Below are 22,230 nucleotides of genomic sequence, written 5' to 3' on the forward strand. Positions count from 1 at the left end.
AGCTATTTAAAGCATTATGTTTTCTCATTTACTATAGAGCAAGTATGAAGAAAATCCTATCATTTGTCAATTCTACAAAACTGTGCCCTTTCAAATTACAATGATAATCACAGTTTAGGCAAAATATTTACTGAACTCAGTTTGACTCACTGAAGTTAGTTAAACTAATGATTCAGATGATTCATATTAGACTACTGAAATCATGCTCCCTCAACACATTCCTTACCCCAGGAGTTAATAAAATTTCCCTTACTAAGCATAACGTGAGGCACATCACAACAAGCAGAAAAGGATGTTTTAGAAATCAGAAAGAAATTTTATCTTTTACTACCAGGAACAACAGAAAACCCTGAAGTTCCCAGATTTATTCCTGAATTTATCCTACAAAAATATGTCAATCTTTTTTGTAAATATATGTTCACTTCAGAAGACTGAGCACTGCTTTTAAGACAGCTTCTACTCCACCATACTATGTGTGTCAATTTTTAAGTGTACTATGCATATTTTACAATCAACTCAATCCCTGCCATGTGCCAGAAAGGAAATCAACTCTACAGCACCTAAACAACAGCTGGCAAGGAAATCTGTCTAAGGATTAAATGAAAACCAGGAATAAGGCTTCCTGTTTAGCCTCAAATTGCAAAAGTCTTTGCTAGCCAACTCTTTATGGCAACTGAAGATCTATAGGTTGCAAAATTCTTTGGAAAATAATTATAATGTGTATTTACTTAATCATCTTTGAAGATGTAATAGAAAAATATATTGCTGTTATTACTTAAATATTTATTAAAATATAATCCTCTAATACATTTTTTGAGAGTTACTATTCAAGATCTCCACTGTCAGGTTCTATGGAGAAATCTGGTATTAAAATGTGAAAATGGGAATTACAATCTCTTGTTGGTAATGTTGTACCACCCACTACTACAAAGATGTAATTTGTTTCAACTGCAAAAGCACAGGGACACTCTCCGCACTTTCTTTAAGCAACCACGTCTTTCCATGTTACGTAATTGCATACTAATGTTTGCTACACACTTCTGGGGCAACTTTCTAGTGGACATCATACTTTACAGCCCATTAGATCAGTTTGCTAAGCTGCTAGTCTGATGTTATGATGGCTGGATGTCACATTTGTGTCTAACTGCTAGCACTCAGCCAAATGACAAACTTGCCTGTCCTTGTCCAAGTATTATTGTATTCAAACCTTGTACTATGCTTTGTTACGCATCCAAACCAGATCTGGAATGCCTCACTTGAGTGGAGGGAGCAGAGCAGGAAAGGAAGGGAACAGAAAGGCTCAGAAGGCCTTAGATATTTTTGAGGGTGTTCATAAAGGAATTGCCATTTGGAACCAAAAGAGCAGCAACAGATGAACTTGTATTAAAAACAAACATAACCAAAGGTATTACAAGAACAAAGGCTAAAAACTGGACCACCAGAGCACATGTAAGCAAGCTATTTTTATTAGAAACCAGACAGGATTTGGACCTGTGTTTTCAACGTGAGGCAATTAGCATTGCCAGTGAAGAAGTTAAGGGACCTCAGAACAAGTAGATCCTGTAACAGGATCTCCTGAACGGCAAGACATGTCTTTGACGCATCTGCATCCTATGCCTGAAAACACCAGCTCAGCTCAAAAACTATGTGAATGAGGCTGGTGAATATAATAAAATTTATTTCTGTTCTTGGTAATATGTATCTCACATTGTTTTCACAGTGTATCTTTCGCATATCCTCTGAACAGGATACCACTATCTTGGGTGGACTGGTATTAGAGGCCTGAGTTAAAACTCCTCCTCTACCACTTAAAGTTTTTGAAAATAGTGACCACATTACAGTCAGCAAGGCTGCAATAGCAAGGCTACCTTCCTAGTCTTCAAAACTGGACTTCTATTGAGAATTATTTCTGCAGCCACAGACTGATCGGGCAACAGAAAGAAGATTCATTAAAAACAAAAACCAAAACTCCTCATCACAGAAATGTGTCTCCAGGAGCAGAGAGGAGCTACACTGTATAGTCCTTGATGCACAGAGTAGTTTGATCAAACACTTTATTTCAATTCAATAGTGAGAGGGATTGCTTTTCCTCTATCAGTATGGCAGTATCTTGGGAAACCTTGACAAAAGCTTTCCTCTGTGCAAATTATTCTGAAACAACATGTAGCCTCTATTTAGGTAACATGCTTTGTATGAGTTTTTATTTCCCCCCAGACTAGAAAAAGACCCCAAAGATAGCACTTCAAAGCCTCAGAGAGACCAACCTAAAATTTTCACTTCAGAATAAAGATGATGGTGCATGCTTCTTCTCAGTTTTATAAGATGAGCAGACCTTCACCCACTGCTCAGCCTCTGCAGATTGAATAGTAAGGAGAAAAGAAACAACATCAAACAAATAAACCCACATATTCATACTGTGGCTCAAAAACTCCTGGTCTGCGTCAGTCCCAGAGTCAGTTGTAGTCAAACTTACTCCCGAAAGAGCAGAGCCTGTCAGTGTCCCAGCAACTTAGCAGAAAGAGAGGCAGTCTAACAGGGATCATCAGCAAGTAAACATTACTGGAAGAAAGCATGATCAACCTAAGCTCCTGATTCTCAACTTACCTCCCTCCCATATCACACAGTAGCAACCCTTAGAGCCTGTAAGAGTCCGGAGTCCAGATACTCCACAATATCCCTCTAAGAACTAATCACATCTCCTTCTTGTTATAAGTGGAGGCTTTTGGTTGGTAACCTACCTTTGATTGTTTAATGCAAGAGTTGTTTTACTGCTGCACTCTTCTGGTCTCTAAGATTAGCAAGTGTTTAGTGAAGTGAAAGGTTAAATAAACAAATATCTTCATTAGCTTTCACGCTATAAAGTTGCATGAGCACATGTAATTGTTTCAGATTTTAAACTCCTACTTTGGTTCTCTCTTAGCATTGTAATTGCTGTTTTTCAAACACAACTGAAACTAACATAAAAGAAAACCCTATTACATTTTGAAATTACATACCAAAGTTAATAAGCCTACCACAAGAATGTGCTTCTGTTTCCACTTAACTCTAGACCCCTCTTATCCTTTCATCTTGCTTTGTTCACTCCTTTCAACCTGTGCTCTAAAACTATTTTTCATTTTTCCAGCTTAGCTCCAGGATCTATTCCCTTCTCCTGCTCATCTCATTGCTGGCACTGGGTGCTTCTTCCACCCCATCTCCACTCAACTCTTTTCATACCATTCCAGGCCCTACTTCCCTGCTGCACTGAGTTCATCTTCTCACCTGGCTCAGACAGGGCCTTCCACCTGTGATATCCATCACCCAAGAGTTGGGATATGTATAATATTCTGGCAGGCAAAAGGGGCTGAGAATGCATGTTAGAGATGGCACAAGTATGTCTTGCTTAAAATATCTTATATCCTGTAAGATATTTTCCTAACCCTCTGAGAGGGCAGTGCAGAGAATTTGAGGTGATTGCCCCAGTGAAATATAAGCCCTGGAATCAAGAGTGACTTTTTAATAGCTGCACTTACCTCTTTGCAGCAACACTTGATTTGCCCACACCAAATCATACAGTAAGTAGCAACAGAATGCTGGAGTGCCTTATGATTTTCTAGCTACTTTACTAGCCATAGGAAAAACAAACAGGCATAAGACCCAGTATTAGCTCATCATAAAGGAGAGTGGCCCACCTACCTAAAATACTGAGTATGCTATTTGAATTTCCATTTCCACTTCATAGAAGACCAAGTCACACAGAAATAAAGAAATAATGAGTCAGTTATTCATTTAGATGCAACAATTGCACCTGACATGCCACATTCCAGTTTGATGCAAATCTCTATTTAACATATTTAATGCTGTTTCCACTGTGTCTTAGCTTTCAAGAATAAAAGGAAATGTTAATTTCTTTCCACCAAAATATTTTTTAAAATATGGACTAAAACAAATTATAGTTTATATAATTTCATAAATCTTAAAAAAAAGAAAAGAAAAATGAAACTGTATTGCTTCTCTTCAACAGTAAGGTAAGATGTATCCAAACTGGTAAGTTAAATAAATTCTACATTTCAGGCAAAAAAAAGTTTATAACCTGCATTTTTGTCAGCAATATTGACTGACAAAGTATAGTACATAGTTTCAAGTCTCAGCTGTCATAGAGTCTATTTGTTATTAACTCATTTGAGTGCAATTTTATATTGTAACACTACAGAAATGTAATTACACTAAAGTGAAGCTGTCAGTTACTGAAAATATAATGGAGAGGCATAGGAAGAAACTACTTGTCCTACTTGATGCCTCTTGTGAGTCATTTGACCGTACATGACTATTAACTTTATGTAAGCTCATGCACACATACCAAACATCAAAATAAAAGTTTCTTTGCTTTGTAAAGCAAGTTTAGCTCAGCTTATCTATCTTTCCAGCTGGATACATCACGTCAATATTTACTGCAATGGATTCGTGATCTTTGGCTCATCGCACGTGTTAGAACTGCTCTGCCACCAGTGAGAATACTCCCAGATTCAATCTGCCTTCAAATACATAAACTAACATAAAATAACACCACCATGTGGCGGGAGGTGTGGAGGGATGTCTGTTATGTTTCCTTTACCTCCAGCCACCTGATTTGACACTCATACAGGCTTCTCCCTTGCCTTGTCTATCCGTATTTTCAGCAGCGTGACAAACTGGATGGGGAATTGATGGAGGCTCTGCAAAGACAAGAGGGGATAAACCCCCAGCAGTAACAATCACCTAGTCTTGTTTGTTTGAGGCTGAAGAAACTGCCTGGACTGTTCAAGTGTGTTTACCCATTGTTTCCACCACAAGGGAGGCAGAACAGGAGGGAGGAATAGGACAAGAGAGTGGGACAGTGTCCCACACAGGTGGGCCAGGGGAGAAGAGTACTGCTTATTCTCATGGCAGTGTCAGCTTCTATGCACTTAGAGCATTTATCAGATGACCCTGAGAGCACAGAAAACTTCAGCTTGATCTTTCCCCTCTACCCCTCTGTTTCTTACTGTTTTCCAAATAACATTGAAACACGGAAGTTCAAGTGATGGGCCAGAACTTCATTATGTTAGAGGCTGTACAAATACAAAAGGAAAAGATTGCCTTTCAGCCAAAGAGGAAATAAAAATGTTTATAGAAAATGCTAATAAACTTCTGCAGACCTTTTTGTTAAATTCATACAAACTTATTAACTATTTCCTTCATGTAATGCTTATATTTCTAGTTTATTTGCTATGATTGCTATTCTCAATGTAATTATTTTAAAATCAGTTCCTCTGGAACAATTTGTTTTTCTGGAACAAGTTCCTTCAACTTTCTTGGCTCCAGATCATATCCTGGGTAAGCATGTTCAAATACCTTGTTTTGTTTTATTTGATAGTAAATAAAATTAACCAGCTAACTTCAGAGGTATAACGTCATGTATGGCACACATCAGGAAAGGCGGCAACAGCACTAAAGATGAAAAATGAACAACTATATTGACAGCAACAAGTAGTTAAGGAAATAGAACAAAGAAGGCATGACAGAAAATTAAGACAACTAAAAATAGTATTTTTCTGTGAAATGATTATGTCAGGAAAGGAATTATACAATTCTCTGCATGGTTTTGCTTCATACAGTCCCCAGGCGTACTCTGTCCCATAGTCTATTGTGAAGTAAACAGGGTTTCATAAGAAACACACGGAAGTGGGTAATTTATGCTTTTTTAGGATGGCAATGCTGCCTTTTTACTGTTTTCCTGGATTTAAGTGTAAAGAAAAGCCTTAGATATCTAGATCCCAGTTCACAGAAATCTTTTTAAAAACATTTATCCAGTTCCGGTTTCTTTAGGACTTTCAGCATCTTCTAGCTCTGAGAGAAAAAAAGATGACTGTTCAGAAATAAGCCCAAACAAAGAGCAGGAGTAATTACACACTGTTGGAATTAGATAGATTTTAAAGTTTGCTCCAGAATCACAATACAAAAGTCTCATCTAATTCTTGAAACTCCTAGGCTCTACTGGTGTTATACTTTCTTACTCTAAAATTTCCTGTCCTGTTTCTTGCACATGCTGTGACTCACTTTGGCAGACATTCTCAAAACACACTGAATGCACACCAACAAAATTGTGATAGACACTTCAACCAGCTACCACTTTATTCTGAAAAACAGAAAAGGAGGGCTTACTGTTAGAGTCATTGTTAAAAGCAAACGAAAGCGTTAGAACAGCTTCCCAGAACGTTAAAAACACAGGGTCAATTACTCTTTTGGTCAGAACAGATTTATTACTCATGTTCCTGGAAATCATCCTTACTTCATGGCTGTAAGCTGTTATTAGTGAGAGCAGTCTGTATTCTCTCTGTGCAAAAAGCTAGCCTAAAATATATCAGTGTCCCTTTACTGGAGGGGAAAACCAACCAACCAACCAACATCCATACCAGTGTTTGTTCCAAGAGTTTATGCATTTAACATGAAGCAATTATTGGAAAAACATATAAACAGTCCTTGAAGCTAGATCTTGAATCCAAGATTTCACCTACACTGACTTTGGTCTGGTCTAGCCCAAGGTCAGATTTAAAATTACCTAAAGGTTCTGGATACGTTCTAACAGCCTGTTCAGAAGCTTGTTCTTTTCTATCTTTGCAACCATTACCTGTACTGTTAGACATTTACTTTGCTTCATAAACTCAGAATACGTTGGACCACCTTTTCGCTAATTTCTTAAAATTTCCTCTCTCACAAAAATTCTGCCTCCTTTTTGTACGCTCTGCTCCCTCCCAATCTGACACTTAACCCTAAACAATTAACAACTTAGAAGTTTTGACCATTAACTGCCTGATGAGATTGAGCAGGACAGACAAATTCAGTACCATAAATTGTTCAGACTGTCCTGAGTCAAGATCATAAAACTGTAGTTTACAGTTATTTTATATTTAGAAAATTAGTTAGATGAGTTACAAGTGAGTTTTCATTAGCCACACAGTAAATGTGAGTAAAAGTCAATTTAAGTACACTCGGGGATCTTCCAGCATAAGTTAAGGATTTACAAAGCAACTGCCCACATAACTAAACTTTCTATGAACTGTTCCACGTGGGACATATTTCACAGGAAGAAAGGCTAGAGCAGACCATTCTAGTCATTTTTAGCTCCTTAATATTGGTCTAATTGCAAGCACTACACAAAGTAAACTGCTTAACGATGACAGTTCTCAGGCTCAGTTTAAATAATAATCCAATTTAATTTCCTGTGAATATATATATTTGCTGCCTTCACAGGGAATTGTGGGTTCTCTCACAGCAGAACTAAAGAAATGAGCAGAAGATTATGAAGAGAAAGGCAAACTGGCAGCTGGACTTCCTGTCTTTACATCTGTCCACATGAGATTCAGGAAGGAAAGTTTATATCTTTACATGTTTTCCATGAAGTATTTTGATGACTATTTTTCTAAGAGTACTGAGTCACACTAACCTTCATATGCTTCCCCCATCTCCATTGATACTGTGCTCCCTATGCCACTTCTCCAAACGTTATGTACCTTTTTCTCCTTAAAAGTTATATTTAGATTTTCTAAAAGTTATTTAAATTTTCGCTACATACTTTAAGTACAGACCAGTATCACTGTTTTCTGTAACAAAATTCAATTACTAAAATTGAAATTAATGCAAATTCTTAGAAGTAAAATATTACTCCCCTCCTTCCCCTCCCCCCCCAAAAAAATCACCACACACACAGATGATTTTCTGCTTGTTTCCTTATTTTAAATTGTCAACAAGGTCTGTAAGCCTCATTCATTGCCCCCTTCACTTTTCACATATTCTTAGTTTCCTCAACATTTGAATAAACATCCTGAGTGAAACGGCTTTGTACTGACGTCAGATTAACTTAGCTCACCTAAAATGTTCTGGTACTTCTCAAAATATTAATTGCTTCCAGTGTTATATGCCTTGGAAGGATTTGCAAAACCTCGCAGACAATTCCGCCTGAACCAGGCTTCCCTTGAAGTTACTGAGTTACTGCACTGGAAGTATTGTTTTGAAAAATGAGAGCTTTTTTTCAACTCCAGCTGACTGATCAAAATTAGCATATTCATTTTTTTTGGATGGCTTTCTTTCAAACAGCTTAAGCTATCTTGGATTCAAAATATCTTAGTCCAACATTCTCAGAGCCAAATAGCAGTTCTATTAGTAATAGTAAAGTACATGCATTTCACTATTGTTTCAGATTTTACAGGAAAAAGTCTTTTTGCAGCACTTAGTGCTGGACTTGCTGCTGAATTTAAATATCTGACTATGCACCTAACATTCTAAAGAAAACATAATAGTAGATACTCCTTTCTGACAGCTAAAGAAAAAGAAATTACTCATGTAAAACTGAAAGTCTGTTACAAAGTACTCACCAAGCTCCTGGAAACAGTTCTTGAAAGCAGAATGAGAGAATTCCCGAAGCAGTGATTCTTCTTCACTAATTCATATTGAAGATAATACGTGGGGGTGTGGTGTAAAGCTACAAAGACAGAATTGCAACCTGATCTTCCTACAGCTTGTTGATTAATCAGCCAGTCCTTGTTCTTGCTTTTGTACAGCATGTGGGTTTGTTCTGGGTAGAAGTCAAAGGTCTGCTTCAGCGGGGAAGCTTCCTGTTTAAAGTTTTCACATCTGCCTGCAGTTTAGAGTAACTATTTTCTAAATAGCATAACTATAAACGAAATGCAATTTTAAAGAATGAGAGATAGTTCCCTATTTTATGTACGCTACAGGCTTTGCTTCACCATTTGAGATACATTTTTTTTAAACAAACCATGCTCAATGACATTCAGTCCAGATCTAGACAGCATTCAGCATGATACTCAGAGCTTTTTTTTTTTTTTTTTTTTTTTACAAAGACAACTCTGTATGTTTACAAAGACGTATCTGCTGTGTTTTAACGTACCATCTACTCCTGAAACATATTAGTATGTGCTACAACTAAAGTGTCATAGAGTACTATGGCTGAAAAAATGATAAGGATTCTAGCTATACGACTGAGTCACCACCCTGCACCTTGTGATGTAAAGGTAGTAGATCAGAAACTTAGCGCTGGACACTGCAAGATGAGAATTTGCCATGCAACCAGTTTCAGTTAAATAACAACAGAGACAAAAGGAACAGCTGAGAAACAGTACTCTTCACACAGTTAGTAGCTATTAGTAATCGTATGGATCCCTCATATAGTCGTTTCTGGGCAAAAAAGAACTAGTAAGTTAAATTATCTTCAGTGAACACTTAAATTTATCTGTTTGTCACTGTACTGAAACAGATTGGAAGCTTTTTAAAATCTGTTATCAGGTTAACTTTCTCTCAGACAGATCAAAGTGCTCCTGCCAGCTTCCCAGACCTCCTCTCTGTTGTTTCTGACAGAATGCAATCCTGACTGTAATACTTCAGGATAAAAATTCAGGATAAATCAGTGGTCAGCTAAGTCTACTAACTGGGTCAATAATCAAATGGAATAACTATCCTTAAGTAGACTGGAAGCACTCACAAAGTTGAGAGGCAGTTTATAGCCTGGGGGTGGGGGATGAGGTTTCTGCCTTACAGTTACTAATTACCAACTCCAACCTTAGCACTGGTAAAGGGAGGAGCAACCCAGCTCAGCTAAGTGGAAATGGCAAGCCTATCACTTGTGCAAAACCAAGTCTTTGTAAAGCATATTTGGGGAGCCAACATATTAAAAATTGTTATCTGGCAGTGCTATCCATAAATTTCTTTAAAGGTCACAAGAAAGACGGGCAAAACAGATGTAATAAAATCACCTCAGGATTTAAAAAATTCTACATTTTTAGCGGAAACAAAACCAACTCGACTTCCAAATAAAGTAAAAGACATACTTCATTTTCCTTCCTTAGGATGGATGTATGTGGATGAACAGAGATAGTTTCAGATTTGTTCCACTCTATAGGGCATTTAGAGAACAGCTGCTTTATTTTAAGTCACATTGCACTTTATGTGGGCTGAATGAGCGTAAAAATTCTACCATGTGTATAAAGAACACATATTCAAGAGAAAAGTTCAAAGGACACAATATCTAATTTTTGAGATGAGTGTTTTTGTTTTCTTTTCTGCTACTGCTCTCATTTTCATATTCAGTCCTCCTAATTTAGATGCCAGAATGGTCTATCTCTGGATTCACTTGCATTATCACTATAACCTAATAGACTTCAACTGAAACTGGAAGCAGACTTTGAAGGTGGAAGCAAAACTGTTTTGAACGTTTAGTAGGGTCAGACAATCTAATTCACCTATGAACACCAGATGGTCTGTCAGCCTAAACAATCACACTCACCACTGGCCTGACCTAAAAAGACAGCTGGCAATAGCTGAACATCCATACTGGAAAAAATTTCCACAATTCTGAGAGAGCTTTTTCTGTTCTTGTTAAATTTTTAGGTGGCTTTCCAGATCAGAAAGATGCAATTTGAGAGATATAAAACTAGTCATTTTAAATTTTCTAAGATCATACAAGAGTGTCTCGAAACATGTAACTTGCAAATCACAGAAGAATTCACTGACCTAGTTTCTCCTTAAGACCTCACCAAACTGTAGCTATTTTTGTTAAGTTTTATTACTGTTCTACAGAACCCCAAAATCCTTACTTTGGGAATTTCTAACCTTGTGGTATGTGACATTATCATTATGATCTTTCTACCTGTTGATTTATAGTATTTGTTACATTAATCAGTCGTCTGTACAAAGATTACAATTTGGAAGATTATTATGTCATATGATTTATGAGGTCAGCCTAGAATCAGGCCCTGGCCAGATAAGCAATATTAGGAACTACACACTTTACTGAATCAGTGCAAGAAAAGACTATTTATGGTAATTACGAGCAACAGGTTAGCTATTAATTTCTGCTGGATTTCTACAGGTTACACTAATATGCAGTAAAAACAGTACAAACCTAATATTACAGCTTTTTTGCCAGCTGCTCTCTGCTGGCCTATTCTGAAATGGCTTAACAGTCAGAAGGAGGTCCAGAGGGCATTTATATGACTCTTCTTCTACAGTCAACTTGTAAAGATAGGTGCCTCTAACATGGGATTACAACCCCAGAGCAGTACAGATTGGACTAAGGCAGGAAAGGCCCAGCAGAAAGGTCTGAGGGATAGCAGTTGAGGTCAGTGCTACTAAATACATTCCAGATCACTCTTACCTCCAAGAATTTCCCTAAAAAAATTTGACGTAAGGGCACCTTACATTGCATTTCTATCAAAATAATTTTGACTTGCAGCTCCATTTGTTTATGATCTGCATAACTCAGCAGTGTAACTCAGTAAACAGAAGCATGCAAAAATACAGCTAAAGTAAGATAAAATAGAGACATAATAAAAAAATGGTCTGCCACGTATCCTAGAAATACTCAGAAGAGATTTGGCTCTGAAAAGTTCATAGTTGAGATGATTAGTTTTTAGCCTTCTGACACCACATGGAATTGCTACCCACAGACTGGGAGACCAGTGAGTGAAAAAAATGGAAGATGCATCACGTAAGAGATCAGCATCACTAGCAATCTGAAGAATGAATAAAAACTGCTCGGCAAGATACAGCACCTAATGTCTGCCAAGAAGAAATATCTTTCAGTTCCAGATTCTCAACAGATAGTTCTCATTGGGGAGGTCTTTCTGATGATACATCCACTTTTTCCATCAGCAGTAAATTGGAGCACTGGCTTGATTACTGGGTCTCCATAAAGTATGTAAGTAAGGATAACAATCCTAATGGTGAAAGGCTTACAATTTTCAAAATGCTAGTAATCCACAGACTGAAAACACAGAAAGACAGTAGAACTTCCTTGAATCACACTGGTATCTTCAAGAAAGATATTTGACTTATTTGTTCAAATGAGATGAGCTTTATCAAGATATGTGTTATGTTTAACCTTACTGCCAAATAGACGAAGTTGAGGAAAGCAAATCACATGCAGATGTCCTATCTTGTTACTGTTTTTGCTGAGCCAAAATGCAGATGAATCATCACAGAAATATAGGAAAAGTTTTGTATGTGTGTGCGTATATATACATTATGTATAATTTTTGGAACTCCATCATCTTGAGATAAGATTTATTATGTAACACAGTTGCAAAAACACAAGAGCTTAAAAACCTCTCCTTCAGGTCATTACAGAAGCCCCTCTGTGAAGAAGCAACACTGTTTGCATTGTCCTTCAATAGTATAGTTGTTTGTGATGCTTTGTTGCCCCCTAGTGATGCCACTTCATTTTTGCACTAACTTCTTAAACCATTCCCAGAGGCCAAGATCTTCCAGTTTCCTAGGTTCAGCAAACTAAATCAACTTCATACTTCTACTTGGTTCTTAACTGGGGAAAAAATATAGGTATTGTTCAATTCTCACAAGGAGCTAACCTTAGAGGAAAAATACAACCAGCCTACTCAGCTGGCCCCCACTAAGCTTACAGTGAGAAGAAACTGATAATCAGATCCATCATCTACTGGTTTAAAAACTACCCTTATCTCAACTATTTTGAAAAACAGCAAGGAAAACATTCAACATCTGACTTTCTGATCTCCAAATTCTGCTCTCCTTTCTTAAGCAACTGGTTCTCCTGAAATCAATCTTCTGTCCTGCACAACAAAACTGCGCCAGTTCTGCAGTCAGCTGATGCCTCTGTGCCTGTTCTTGCAAACAATTTGAATTCTTAAGTCATTCTTCCATCAAACCTAGGGCTAAAACACCTCACCCATTTTAAAAATAAGCTGAACATTCTTTGTCTTTTTATGTTCTACCGAAATCCAGTACTGACATACTGCAAAACACAACACTACTCTGTCGAGAGCAGATTACAGAGTTTTAAACGCACTGTATTTTCAGAAATTTAATTATGAAATAGTATAGTCAACCTATTGCACAAGCAAAGAGACATTTATCCTGGAAGTACCCATGATCACTCCAGGTTTTTCTTTTATTAAATTACAGTAACTCTGCTAGTCTAAGTCCTGGAGGGCATGGTGTACCACTCTAAGAACGTTAACTAAGCGTTCTTTAAATTTGCTTCCCTATACAATACTAGCAATATGCTTACATTTTTAATTACTAGGGTTATGTCACAACTAAGATTTGTTGTGATATTTCTCTCTGAACAATTCTCAGTGGAAATATGTCTTTCTATGCAACTGAATTTTTGTATGTATTGGTAAAAGTATTTCCAGTTTCTGATCAGTTCTAGCTACGCTCATTTAGTCACACACAGTGATTCCAGCCACAAAAAATATGGAGACACGGGTTATTTTCTTGTTTTTCCCACCACAAGAATCAGGCAAGGAAAGGACAAAGCAAGCATGGAAGAAAACATGGGTACGTGTCTATCTCTCACTAGAAAAATACTTATCCAACTATTCAAAGAAAATAGATGAAGCAATTTACATTTATTTAGATTGCTTAAAACAAGCAGGGAGAACCAATATGACCAAGCATTAAATCTTTATTCTTTTCCTGGTACTGTTTGTCAAAACACTGATTCTGCTCTTGATGTAAGAAACTGTCATATTTGTTTTAAACTAGATCATCATTTCTTTTGCTCGTCTTTTAAAAGTACTATTATTTTAAAGCTGTTTCTCAGGAAAAAAAAATTTCAAAACAAAACAGCAAGTCTGAAAAAGTTTTCCTCTGTAAAACTTTGAGCTGAACCAGAATTCTTGTTCAATTTACACTTCAGTTGGATCAGCTTTATGATAAACTGCATATACTTGTGTAATGCACATCATGAGTGCTGATTCTTCATTCTCTCCAGTGAGCAGGGTCTGCCTATGAACTACGTTTTTGATGAATGCGGCATATATTCAATTGTTTTGGGCTAAGAGGTAGATTTACTTTCAACAGTAGTCTAAAAATGGCCAGGTATTTCTTTCTAATTTTTTTTTTTTTTTTTATTTTCCTGTTCCTTCAGTCCATATGTATTGTCTTTAAAACCCGAATGGCAGTAGGCTATTATTTCACTTCTCAGGAATTTGAGGCAGAGATCTAGAAGAAATATCGAGCCTAGAGCAAGGAAACACATCACAATATTCATTTCATGAACTTTGTAAGATTTGTGCTTTTAACTTTTACTCAGTTTTTCTGTTTCTCTTTATGAGTTTACATAACTCATAAACCTACTTCCTTATTCATCAATTTCTTGACAACGAAAGAGCTGGCAACTTGGAGCATGTTTTAAAATTCAGATCTTAAATAATTAATTCCTATTATCATCTTTTTTTAAAAGTCTACAAACTATTTCTATAGTATGATTGCATTAATCAGAAAGTAGAGAACACATACAATATTTCAAATAATACAAAGATTCCAAGAATCAGTCCAAGTGAAAAAACATTTCAATAATTGACGAAGCAGGGGGTCAGGATGCTACTCATTAAGTCATTACAGCCAGAAGCTTTATAAGGTGTAAAATCAGTTTCATAATGAAACTCAAACTGTAATCAGAAAATTATTATTTTGAAATGGTGGTAAGCATTTTGTCATCTTCCTTTCATAAGAAGTATTTCTTCTTTTGTTTTGGTGTTTCTATTTCATTCATTCGATAAACATTGAAAGAACTTTCCATCATATGTCTGCATTTATTTTTGAGATAGATCATATTTAAAGCAAAATAAAATATGTATTACCAGATGAATTCTGTTTTTATTGTTAAATAATAAAAAAGCGCATGAAATGCTGCATAATCTCACTAAACAAATTGCTTTAGTGGACAAATTTATTTTAAATTCTGAATCAGATAAAAGCTAATCCAGTATGTATATCATTCCTATAGATTAATAGTTACTCATGTTTTACACTCTCAGGCAGTAACTATCTATCCTCTCAATTAGTCTTCTAAGGGCCTTAATAAATGAGCTTCATTTTCCATCAATGTCCTTTTTTCAAGCATCAATTCACTCCAAACGCAATTCAAGTTTAGCATTAAGTGGCTTAGTCACTGGATGTCACTGTTGCAGCACTAAAAGCCTAGATATTTTATCTGGAAAAAGGAGTCAAATATAAGTATTTTATCCTTTATCTTTTATACAAAAAAGCTTAAGTTTAATGGGTTTAATTCGTGGTCAGGATGACATCAGTGTGAGTTTTGTTACAGAAAATTTTTTGAGAACTGTTCAGGCTTTAGGATAAATCTGTGCTCTGAGAGGTAAAAGGTAGATTAATCTATCAGTTGAGTTTTCATTTAATTTTAAGATTCTGGTTCCATTTTGTGTGTCCATTCTTTGGTCTTTCTACGCTGCTAACTTTTATTTCCAAACACATTTGTATATATACTTAATATATGTAATTCCAGTACTACATATATATATATATGTATGTACACACATACATCAGTACCAAAATATTTTTATTATGTATTTTACATATATGTATACACACAGACACACACACATAACCTTTCTAAAAACACATTTCAAAATAATTTTCATGGTAGGTTTATATAAAACTACAATTAAAGTATTAATTACTGCAGAAATAAAATACCTACCCCTTGCCTTAACAAACCAGAGAAAAAGCTAAGCACTGAAGGAAACATCAATTTGCATGTTTATACTTTGCACAATTCAAGAGATTAAGCATGTGCATAAGTAGCTTATGAGGCCAGGCTCTTTTTTCTCACAGGGACTCTTCCAAACCCCTTTGAAAACATACTGAGTCAGCACCAAAGTTATCGACATCTGTAAGTACACTGACACAGTATTATCTAATCATTTCCAACCCTCAATTAAATGAAATAAAATAGGACTTGGTTTTAGACAGGCAACCAGAAGAGAAGAACTTCATACCCATTGAAGTTCCTACTGATTTCTAAGAAAGCTATATTCATGCCTATATTTCCCTTGTCATGACAAAGGATGAATGGGACTGAAACTTACTTTTGCTATCTGTGACTTTGACTGGGAACCACTAGTTACAGATGCTCCTAGGAATAGGACCCAAGTCGTCTTTTATAAGTCCTTTTTTTTTTTTTTTTTTTTTTTTTTTTTTTTTTTTTAAGTATAGTTTCTCACAGCCTCTGAGACTGAGTCCTGCTGTATGGTATTAGAAATAAATCCAGAAGATACAGAAGATACTCAGACTATGACATAAGGAGCAGCAACAGGAGTTTCAGAAAAGTATTTTGAGAGGATGACTGAAGAAGATGGCAACTGAGGACATCATGAGCTGCTGCCAACTCTGGGAAGCCTAAGCAGCCAGTAATGAAGCATTCACCAACAGTTCTGCCAAACCTGCATCCACTCCTCATCCTTTGCTGCTGCAGTGACAAATCTACTTCCTTCTGTCCCCTCAACTCACACTGTGCCATTACCCTCTTGCCAAGTGTGACTCTCAGCATCCTTGCCCTGGTTGTCGTTTATATGTTCTCTCATCTGCCCACTCCTAATGTCTAAACCAGCCACAGAAAGACAATACAGGCAGACAAGCAGGCAACTGGTTTTCAGACCTCCTAAGTTGCTAAAAAAAACCCAATAAGCATCACCAGCAACCACTGTGGTAAAGACCTGCACTCCCTGCGGCTGACCACTTCCTCTCCAACTCACATTTGACACCCTGCTGGCTCGCAGCCAATCAGGTGGGTATTTGGAGAGGCAGATGTTGCCTGAATGCCAAAATGTCTGATTTCATTTCGAAGGAAGAGGCTCCTTTGGGAGATACAGAACGGGGAAAAAGCTGTTTAGGAAATGCTACATAAGCCTCAGCTGCCTTCAGCTGCTATCCAGTATCTAAAAGGAAATCTCTAAGTTCAAGGAGCTCTCGAAGTGTTCTCATGACAAGCGATAAGCCCCAGGAAAATAGGCAATTTGTTTCTGCATGGCAGCCTTACTGTTGTGCACATGCTCATCAGAGACTGGAGGATGATTTTTCACACAGTGTTCTTGACTCCTCAAAGGTAGAGGACAATTTTCAGCCTTCTGCCACATTCCTGCTCTGCAGGATCCTGAGAACAATGAACGTTTCCCAGATGACAGAACATTAATCCATCCCCAGCACTACTCTTGCTGCCCAGCAGTGTGACAAAAAATTATTTTTCCAGTATTATTACTATTCTTTTGAGTAATGGGGAACACGTAATCAATTAGTAATTGATTGATAGTAAGTCTAAACATCAGAGTTCCTATGTCACAGGGGAGACAGGTGATGAGAAGGGAAATGAGCAAAGAACTCCCATCAGTTCAGGCAAGTATGTGATTGTGGAAATAGAAAAATCAGAATAGTTCCAACCAGGTTTTCAAGAAATGTTTGTAAAACAATTCAATACATAAAAATACAGAACTTCACAAAATTTTTCAACATTCAATTTTTTTACATGCTAAAAATAGATCAAGCTCAGCTAGTGTTTCACTTAGTTACAGACTGCACAAATTAGCAGCTTTTCTCTGAAACCATGAAGCACTAACAGTTTTGCAGGATTTCAAAATACAGCTAACTTACAACTTAACCACTTAAATAAATTTTATTATCAAATTCTGGAGAACCTCAGAATGCAATCCAATAGGACTTTATGAATCTAAGTGGTTTAAAGTTTCAGAGCTATAAGCTATTATCTTATTCAAGTGTAAGGAAGAGTGAGGCATTTTTGGTTTAAATCAGGCACTCAGTTCACTTACCTTAAAATATTAGCTTGTAAACCACTTAATTTTCATTGTTCTTCGATATTTGTACAGTATCTAGAACAGTGGGAAGTTCCTACATATTTATAGAATGTGAATGATTAATACCAAATGCCACTATAAGGTAATGTCCATCACATCCATATTTATTTCCAGTACTCAGTCCTGAATGAGCAAGTCCCTTTATCGCACCAGACTGAAATATGTCTCTTGTGACTTCTCCAGTCAGGTCATTGTGCCTCTGTCTAGATACTAGTTTCACACAAGTCAATAATACTTTATTTTTTAATGAAAATTCAATCAGAAAATTTTCTATTTCAAGAAAAAGGGAAGTAACAGCTTAAAACTGCAAAAATCAAAGTACCTTCAAAGTCCAATATCATACTGTTTCAAAGATGCTCGCTCAAGAGAGGACTATGTCAAAGAATATTTTGTACACTGTAATGCTGAAACTCATAATGCAATACTAATAAAGGATGTGTCACAGCTGCTCTGAGACAAGAAACCCCATGCAAACTCATAAGATAAGACTTACCACAGATGGCTGCTATTCATCAAATTATTCACTATTAATATCACTTGTTCTTTAACAGGGAAATGACTTCAACTCATATACAGCATTCAGAACATCTCTTATGTGCAACAGCTTCATAGTACACACAGAAAGCAACACAAAAATGGATTCTTTGCATGACTGCCTGTGTCAGGAGATAGGAAATGGAACATAATGCCTTCACAAGAGTTCTCCTTTTGGGACTGATCTTCTTACAGTGAAGAGTAAATATCTGAGACGCTAACCAGCCAAAATCCCTTAAGCATGCATTTAATTAAAAGCATGAGTAATAACAACAAAGTACTTTTAAAAGCAGAAAAATATTTAACTATAAAATTATACTTGCTACTGCCTTCTTGTTTCACCTAGCAAGTTCAGACACATTATACTGGTAACTGGAGAGATGAATCAACTGAAAATCTACCCATAATAGCTGTTTCATAGGAGTGAATTAAGTCAATGCCAGTACATATGAAACATTTACTTGGTGTCTCAAGACAGTAAGTACAAAATACCATTAAATTATAAAGAGAGGTGAGCTAAAGACCACTGCAAATAACAGCTAGAAATTACAAGATAGAAAATACACAATTAAGTGTTACTCAGACCATTAATCCCACTCTTTTAATATTACAATAACCAGCAAAAAAAAAAATTCTGTAGGTAAGAGGAAACTGTAGGTAAGAGAAGAGCTCAGCAGACATTATATGTGTAGAACTATTTGACTGCAGACTAAGGGGAGGTATACGCATATTTTGTTTACATATGAGACTTCCTTCTGATGCTGATTTTGTGAATCTTTCTAATAATGCATTTTTTTGATTAAATATCATTGTGAAGCAGGATCAAGGGTTGAAGTCTCCCTCCACCTTCCTGGAATTAGATCACTTCAGTGCGTGCAGAGGATTTTTTTTTTTTTTTTTTTTTTTTAATGAAGCTTGGATGCTCCTGGGAAAAGAAGATTAAGAATTACTCCATATTTTCCTTTGATCCTCTGCAATCTCCTTCCAGCACCATACAAATCTTCTCTAAACTTTGGCAGAAACCTGACAGCTTATTTGATTTCCTTACAGCATGTAGGATAGCAGGGGTCATTCTTTCTGCTTTCTTACAGTACAGAATAGCAAAGATTGCCTAGAGTCCAGATATTATAGTACAAAACCCTGCTCTACTACACTGGATAACTATTGCTCTAATGCAAGCATATGGGTTTCTTGCACAGAATAACCCTCACACAACCAAGTTGAGATTGCTTGTACCTTCTTTCAAGGAAGCTCTTAATATGAATTATTTGTAATAATCCAGGTAGTGAAACACTTTCTTTTCAATACTTGATACCTAAGCTGAATAAAGGATTCTTACAGTCACCAGAGTGCTTTGTGGCATGAAGGAAAGAATTAGATTGTGCAAGGACAATTAGTGACCTCAATGCAATAGGAAACCTGGCCTTTTTTTTTTTCCTCAGACAATAGTGATTATGACTTTCTCCTAATGTGATATGAAGTGAGGAAGACAGCAGGTCAAGTGAATACGAATATAAGAACTTTGAATTCAGGTTATGGCAAGTGAATATGAACATAAAAACTTTGAATTCGGGTTATGGCAACTTAAGTTGCCCTGTTGCTGTTTCAACTGCTTAAAAATAACCTAGGAAGAAATAATTTGTTCGCAAGCTAGGCTGTAATTGTCACTTCCAAATAGAGTGTGTTTTAAGCAGTCCTTGCCATTCAGAAATAGTAAATAACGTATACATAATGCATAAACATATTCAGTTTATATTAACAGTAAACGTATTTCAGGAGGACTTAATACATTGTTTTAGTGGAAAATCATCACATTGACACTGCGTAAAAAAACAACACAGATATCTCATATGTCAGAAGTAACTATCCTATTGCTGTGCTTCTACTGAGTGAAAGATACACAAGCAGGAGATCAGAGAACATTACTGCAGTAGACAAAAATTAAATGAAATGAGTTTCTGAATGACAGTTCATTATTGGCTGTTGTCAATCTGGTATTTGTGCTATAATTTGTGTTCTAATTTAAATTTGATAATGTCTAATATACCTAATGACAAAGACAAAAAAATTAAAATATTTGTACTGTTTTAAATCATATATCTTTCAATTAATGATAGAAACAGAGCTGCAGCAGCACTGAAACCACAGTTAGTTTGTAAAGGATAGGCCATCTCTCTCTGAAATATCCCTTACTTGAAACTGTGCACCGCAGGGAGACAAAAAGAAAACGTAGTAATCTTCTTGTTGACTGTTCAGTACTATCAGACTCAAACAATACTGTAGAAAAACATCTTACAAAATTTTGAAAACATATAATATTTCTAACATTATATCATTACAAACATAGTGGTAAACAGAATACGTTTCATTCAGCTGCTTACTTTTCACTAAGAATTTCCATGAGGTTTTTATAGCCCGTTCAGCTAAAGTAATTTTTTAAAAACCTAAACGATAACTCTGGTTAACTGGCCACTTCTGATCTGAAAGAATGTTGCTCTAAAAGCAAATGTTAGTGGTTTTGCATTTTATTACTCTGGCAGATTAAAACAAAACAAAATCTCCAAATACTCCAAAATACTAAGACTCTGCTCTTCCCTTGGCTTAATTTGACCTTAAGTAGCCTGTAGAGTTTAAACAGACTTAATGTTTATTCCTATTATCTGTCTGGTATACTATATGGGGAAACATCAGACATTTCATTTGTAAGCCAAGATCTAGCTTGCAGCTAGGAGCTCAGATTAGACCTGATTTTATATATACAATAAAAAAAATGAATAGAAATAAACCTGATAGTGGATGGTGAACGGCTGAACATCAAGTGCATGCTCACACACACAGATTATTATTATTTTTTAAGAAAGGGAAATGCTATTTCAGTAAATTACATCTTGATTGGCTATCATCAGACTAAACTCTCCCTAAGTTAAGCACAAATGCAGACTTTAAAGTCGAAACCGTGTAGTTTGTGAGGTGGAACAAGGCCTGACAAAGGGCTCAGTCTCAAGTTTGGTGCAACAACTTTAGAGAGAAACACAAATCATCACTTGCACCACAACCAGACTCATGCCAGTGAAACTAAACCCAATGGGTCACACTGAATCTAGAAAACTGTCGCTTGTCTTAGCAGGCAGCTCACTATAAGGAATGGTCAACTAAGCAAGCAGAACACAAATAATTGAGCAAGTTAACTGAAAAAAGTCAGGGTCGGGGGGCGGGGGATGAGACTGGAAGTCCAAGCTAATTGGCACTGCCTTTTGCTGTAAAGTAATGGCTATTACTTCAGCAGTGAGATGATGATTACTTACTAATACTTCTGTCTTTATGAACTGAGATGTAATTTTGATCTGCTGTACAGAAATAAACCTTAAAGTCAACTAGTATGTGTTTCATATCATGATTCTCTCTGTGCATGTAAATGTGTGCAAACATGTATGGTTGGCTTAACAGTCACTCAAAAAACATTGGGTACATCTGACATTTCACTCAAATGTGCATATCTTTCAAGTCTAAATAATTTTGTCAACTAACTTTTCTTTTCTAAATGTCCACTTGTACACCTGCAGCACAGTGCTTCTGGGTTCTTGCACAGAGCAGAAGTGCCAGGTAAGTACTAATAAGTGCCAGGAAGAGCATTGTTCCAACACACTGAAATCATGAACAAAACTTTTTAAAGGAACCTAAATATCTCTTTGCAAATAGACTGGTTACTCTCAGGTCGCTTCATATATATTCATTCAATCATTATCACCAGAAAATTATATAAAGCTCATCTCCCCTACTCCTAAGCTTGTCTTTACAATATTCTTAAAGCCTTTGCAACATGGTTAATGCTTTCTGTACAGAACAGACTCCCTTCTTCAAAAATGGTTCTGTTTATATATGCTGAATCTTTTGAAGCTGTCACAGGAAACATGCAGGATGTCACGACTGACTGTAAACTGACCCCAAATTATAATTTATCTTAAAAACTATATATGAAATATATATATGAAAATGTCACATATGGAACATCCACCAGTTCTTCCCACAAAGGCGA

The 22,230-nt window shown here is 36.4% G+C and overlaps 1 protein-coding gene across 15 annotated transcripts in view; it reads right to left on the reverse strand.

Moving 5' to 3' along the window:
* TFPI (tissue factor pathway inhibitor) overlaps window positions 1–22,230 on the reverse strand; it is a 224,860-nt gene that overhangs the window by 33,373 nt on the left and 169,257 nt on the right. For 11 of the 15 annotated variants that reach the window (XM_062579182.1, XM_062579187.1, XM_062579181.1 and 8 more), the window contains one exon: window positions 2,265–2,352. The exons of 2 other annotated variants lie outside the window; for them this stretch is intronic. The gene's annotated coding sequence lies outside the window, so the exon portion shown is untranslated. Of the gene's footprint in view, window positions 1–2,264; window positions 2,353–8,372; window positions 8,577–22,230 lie in introns of those variants that run through there. 2 more of the 15 variants (XM_062579191.1, XM_062579188.1) reach the window with 1 other exon arrangement.

This window comes from Rhea pennata, chromosome 6, assembly GCF_028389875.1.
Source record: "Rhea pennata isolate bPtePen1 chromosome 6, bPtePen1.pri, whole genome shotgun sequence".
NCBI classification, from domain to species: Eukaryota; Metazoa; Chordata; class Aves; order Rheiformes; family Rheidae; genus Rhea; species Rhea pennata.